Raw genomic sequence first — 5,726 nt, 5'->3', positions numbered from 1 at the left:
CGTAGCACCAGAATCAAATAGTGTATGAGCGTAAACAGAAGCAACTGACAATGTACCTGACACCACCGTGTTGGATGCCTGAGCATCCTGCTGAGTCAGTGCATAAATACGACCCTGTTTGCGCAGTCTCCCCCCTTTCTGCTGCTTAGGAGAAGAAGGCTGAGCTGACTGAGCTGGAGCAAAAGAAGCTTGCACTTGCTGGTTTCTTGAAGTTTGAGGCCTTTGAACTGATTGAAGGTCCTGTTGAGGACACTCAGCTACCTTATGACCCTGCTGGCCGCATCTGAAACAAGCACCAGATAATCGTCTACAGTGTTCAGTCTTATGCATACCACCACATGCATCACACTTATGCTTCTCTTGCTGAATAGTCTTTCCATCAGATCCTTGCTTCCCTGATTGCCAAGATTGGTTATGTGATTTTGCAGTCTTGCTAGAATTCTGTCCACTACGAGCATCATAATCTCTGCTTCTCTTCTTTTGTTTCTTATCTTTGGCATCATAGGTTTCTTTCCAGACAATTTCCAGATTCTTAGCCCTGTCTACCAGATCATCATAGTTTGTCGAGTGTATTGCGGCCAAACTCCGACGTAAGTGAGGCTTCAATCCTTCTTCAAATCTCCTCATCCGGGACTCTGCATCCATGACGAGGGTGGGAGCAAACCGAGATAGCCTGTCAAACTCTGCCTCATACTCATCTATAGTCATAGTTCCTTGATTCAGATTGAGAAATTCCCTCTCTAGCTCCCTCAGGCGACTGGATGGAAAATACTTGGAGTAGAATGCTGTGCGGAATCTCTGCCAGGTAAGCGCCTCCTGCTCGGGTGCCAATGTGCGCTCCACAGACATCCACCAATGATGAGCTCGGTCCTGAAGCATATAGGTGGCAAATCTGACCTTCTCTTCATCGGTGCACTCCATTGCCCTGAAGGCTTTCTCCATTTCATTTATCCAGGTTTCGGCCTCTTGAGGACTAGTGGTGCCTTTAAAAGCCGAAGGTGCCATTCTCTTGAATTCTGCTATACTCCTTCTTTGCTCAGGAGGAGCAACATCCTGCTGGACTGGTTGCTGAGGTTGTTGCCTCTGTTGGCGTACTAACCCGACGACCTCCTCGATCAGTTCGAGCACCCGAGTTTGATTTCCGGCGGCAGCTTCTGGAGTTGATTGACCCTGGGGCCCTGAGTTATACGGTACCTCGCCCGCTTGGTTAGTGGGGGCTCTTCCCCGAGAGCGCCCAACCATCCGATTCAAGCTACGGACACGGCGAGGCGGCATTCTGATTCAGTGAAAATATAGAAATGTTATAAATTTATCAAAACAGAATAATACATAATAGTTAACAAAACAAATGAACATTATCCCCTTAGCAGGTTCCTACCCATCTCTCAACCTTTCTGACGGATCCTAGGAATCCTAAAACTTAGGCTCAAAAATGACTGTTTCAAACACAATTCCTATGAATCTGAAACCTGGCTCTGATGCCACCAAATCTGTCACGCCCCGAGCCCGAGGCGCGGCAGACGCCGCTCGCCCGCACGGCGGGTCGCGCAGGCGTGCAAGGCATCGGATTACATCAAAGCAAATATAGATGTTCAAGACTTTATTTAAGGATTAATAGCAGATGCTTAAAATTGACAAAATACTTAAAATCATTCAAAAGCAGTCTTACAAAATTTCAAAATAGCATATGCCAACATGATCCAAATATTCAGACTAATCTAAAATGCTAATAACTGAAGGAATAATCGCCGGAAACTCTAACGCACTCCCCAATTCCGTGCGATCAAGCCTCTGGATCTGAAAAATGAAGAAAACAGAATAATGAGCTACACTAGCCCAGTAAGCAACAAAATACCCCAGAGTGGGGTCAGAGCATATCAGATCAAAATATAGGATAATATCTGAAATAAATCATAAATAACATCATTTTGTTGTTTTCAAAACTTATTATCATTTTTTCAAAAACTCTTATACCAGAATCTCAACATAATAGGCTACGGCCACGTAACCCAATAGCATGGGTTGCACAGAGTGCCAGAAACCACTATTGTTAGTCACCGGTGAAAACGGTGTCCAGAAACCACTATTCTAATTACCGGTGGCGCGGTGTCGAAACCGGTTCAACGTATAATCCCCATTGGCGGGGCCAGAACAGAACAGAACAGATCATAGCTATGCTGAGAATGCATAAATATAAAAATAGATTTCATAAACTGTACAGGCATGTTTCACGGAATTCAGAGCATATAATATAATTTTCAAATAAAATTTAATATGCCAGACCCATTTTACTAAACACAAAATATATTTCAAAATTTAATCCAGTAATAAATTACTTTACCAAATAATTTGGAGAAATGCACTTTGAAGCAGTAAGTTACTTACCTCTTCTCGCTTGATTCCTACTTTAGATAGACGGATCAGGTTCACCTGTTAAAGTTTAATTAATTTTTTGTTAATTTCAAACTAAGCAAAATTCAAAAATAATACTATTGGACATGGTCCAACAGAGCCCAAAGTTGGCCCATAATGGGCATGGCCTGATAGGGCCCATATCGGACTCGGCCCAATGGGCCCGCATAGACTCGGCTAAATAGGGCCCCATGGTTGGCTTCTAACTGGTTCATTTATGCAATAAAATTTATTGCAGGGACTAATATTTAATTACAGGGTAATGTTCTATAATAAAACTTGAGTGAGAGGACTAAATAACTATTGTTGGGGACCTTTATGTAATAAGTCTTTCCTATAGGGATCAAATACAAATTACTGAGATCCTATTTCTGAAATAGCATACTGCCAAGGGCTTAACTGCAAATAATCTATTTACTGGTCTAATGGGTTTGGGTTTCGGGTTCCGGGTTTCGGGTTCGGGTTCGGATTTTAGTTCAAGTTCAGGTTCAGGTTCGGGTTTAGGTTCGGGTTCGGATTCGGATTCCAGTTCAGGTTCGGGTTCGGGTTCTCGGGTTTGATCTGGGTTTCGGGTTCGAATTTTTTTTTTTTTTTAAACCGGGCCCATGTTGGGCCCACAGTGAACCGGGCCCAGATCGGGCCCACTGTGAACAGGGCCCATGTTTGGCCCTGTTCGGCCCGTAGGGTCGTCTTCCTCCCCCAATCCCCCCCACGGCAGGGGAAGACCGAGAGGGAGAGTGGAAGAGGAAGGGGCGGCGGCAGCGGCGGCGGGGTGGCCGGAGGCCACCCCTCAGTCGACGGCCAGCCGGCCGCAGTGGCGGCTGGGGTCGAGATCAACCGAGAATGCTCTCGGTTGATGGGGCCAAAACAGATGGAGGAAGAGGGCTTACCGGCGGTGGCAGAGGCGGCGGAGGGATCTCGGCCGAGGGAGGCTCGGTCCGGTGTCAGGCAGCGGCGGCGACGCTTGAACTCAAGGAGATGGGTCTCAGAACAGGGGGTGGCCGCGAGGGGGATTCGGGCGGCGCTCGGTCGGGAGGGTACACCGGTCGGAGAAGAGGAGGAGGGAAGGAAGAAGAGGAGGAGGAGGAGGAGGAGCTCGGGATGCCCTAGGGGAAGGAGTAGATGGGGCTTTATAGCCCCATCGTAACGGTTCTCCGCCGCGAAAATCGCGACGGTCAAGCGAGATCCACGGCCAATTCACGGCCGTGAATCGGCCGTGGATGGACTAGGAGGGGCGCCGCGGGAATCTCACGGCGCCCTTTCCTTGTTTGCCCCTCCGGAGGAGCCGGAGAGGATCGCCCACGCGATCCTCTGTTCCGGCTCCTTCCCCAAATGAATCGGGGCTGAAGTCGGCGAGGGCTGCCGACTTCAGCCCCGTGTCTCACACTACCTGCATCTATGGCGTCACCTATGGTGATGGTTCCTCAACTGTAGGATACTTGAGCCGTGAAACGCTGACACTATCTCCTTCCGACAAGGTCTCAGGCTTCATTTTTGGGTGCGGCCAATCCAACAAGCACTTCATTGGAAAGTTGGCTGGGTTGATGGGGCTCGGTCGAGGCAATCTCTCTTTAGTGTCCCAAACATCTCAGAAATTTGGCAATGTATTCTCCTACTGTCTCCCACCTACAGAAAGCTCTGCAGGCTACCTGACATTTGGCGAGCCCGCGCCTTCTGCCGCCATTTCATACACACCGATGCATACCGCTCCCACCTTCTACGTCGTTAATTTGACAGCAATAAGCGTCGGGGCCAGCAGCTGGCGATCCAGCCTTCGGTCTTCTCGTCCGCTATGTTTATCCTAGACTCGGGAACCGTGATCACCAGGCTACCTCCCTCGGCCTATCAAGTCCTGAGGTCTGCTTTCCAGAGCTCCATGATGAATTACACAATGAGAAAGTCGTCTGGAATACTTGACACTTGCTATGATGAGAATGTGGATATCAAGCCGGCACCGGTTGCACTGCACTTCGAAGGGAATGTCACATTGAACCTCGATGATTCAGGCATCCTCTTTGATAACTGCCTAGCTTTCGCTGGAAATAAGAAGGACAGCGATGGAGGCATCATTGGTAACGTGCAGCAACGCACATTCGAGGTGGTTTATGATCTGGCAGCAGAGAAAATCGGGTTCCAGCCCAATGCTTGCAAATGATAAGAACTATTCCCCTGCTATAAGTCTAGTAAGTATCCATCGAATAATGTGGAGGGGTATTAAAGTGGAAGTAATCCCGTGTTAAGCTAAGCATTAGTAGAACTCCTAGAATATTTTTCGAGTATCGGTGTGTCATGAGTCTTGGCTGCTAAGAAATAGTGAATAATTATGTACGAGTGAAGCCTATAGAATCTGTGAGATGTTCCTTGATAATGAAGGCTTTTCAAGGGGACTGGCAATGCATGCCTTGGTTTCACATGCCTCATTGGATGTCTTTGCTATGCTTAAGCCCAAGAAAAACATTCCTTTAAATAATGTCGCGTCCTCACCAGTACATGGAAAACCAGCGACTATTGCACCTTCCTTTAGCTTCATGAATGTACGGAAGTGAGGATACTCTAAGATGGCATCAAATTGTTCTGATTACTCTTTTTCTTTTAATGAGTCATAAGGTAAACTCATCAATTAGCATCTAAGTACAGAAGCTCGCAAAGTTGCCAAGGAGCAAAGTCATACAGTTAATTTTATGATTACTATTTTTTTTAGTACATCGGCTGCTCATAGGCGACCTAATTTGCAGCTCTATTCGTCTTCCAGTAGATATGCACAACCTGAAAGGCATCATACTCCCCCAATAGTCTCAGAATATTGACTAGAAGCGGATGATCTGCCTCCCACATCCCCTCCTGTAAAATCCATTCAATAATCTCCACTGAGTCTCCCTTTAGGATGATGCTCCTAGTCTCTAGCTTCCGCGTGGTGTAAGAGATTCCCTCCTATGCTGCCCTGAGTTCGGCTTCAGGAATAGATGCCTCAAATGTACACCGTCCCCCCATAACTATCAACCTAGAATAGTAGTCTTTGATCACAAATGCAACACCGACATAGCCGCCGCCGCCTGGCAGACTACCATCAAAGTTCACCTTCAGGTGGCCGAGAGGTGAAGGCTCCTAAGAAACAAGAATATACCAGGGTGTTGAGTGATTGTTGTTCCCCTATTTGATTTTGATGAGCCCAAAACACTTGAGCATATTTCATATTATACTAATGAATTCAAATGAGCGTTTCAGGAAAATATTGTTGAATATGCTAGAATAACTTAAAAATTGGTTCAAGGATTTTTAAACTCAACCTTTACTATGTTTGGAACCATTTCAAT

General features: G+C 46.7%; 1 pseudogene; it reads left to right on the top strand.

The window, feature by feature from the left end:
- Nucleotides 1–761: 761 nt before the first annotated feature.
- Nucleotides 762–4,866, top strand: LOC120105347 (annotated as a pseudogene).
- The last annotated feature ends 860 nt before the right edge of the window (nucleotides 4,867–5,726 follow it).

The sequence above is a fragment of the Phoenix dactylifera genome, unplaced genomic scaffold, assembly GCF_009389715.1.
Source record: "Phoenix dactylifera cultivar Barhee BC4 unplaced genomic scaffold, palm_55x_up_171113_PBpolish2nd_filt_p 000265F, whole genome shotgun sequence".
Taxonomy (NCBI): domain Eukaryota; kingdom Viridiplantae; phylum Streptophyta; class Magnoliopsida; order Arecales; family Arecaceae; genus Phoenix; species Phoenix dactylifera.
The sequence above is the reverse complement of the archived record's forward strand: the minus strand, read 5'-3'. Positions and strand labels throughout refer to the sequence as shown.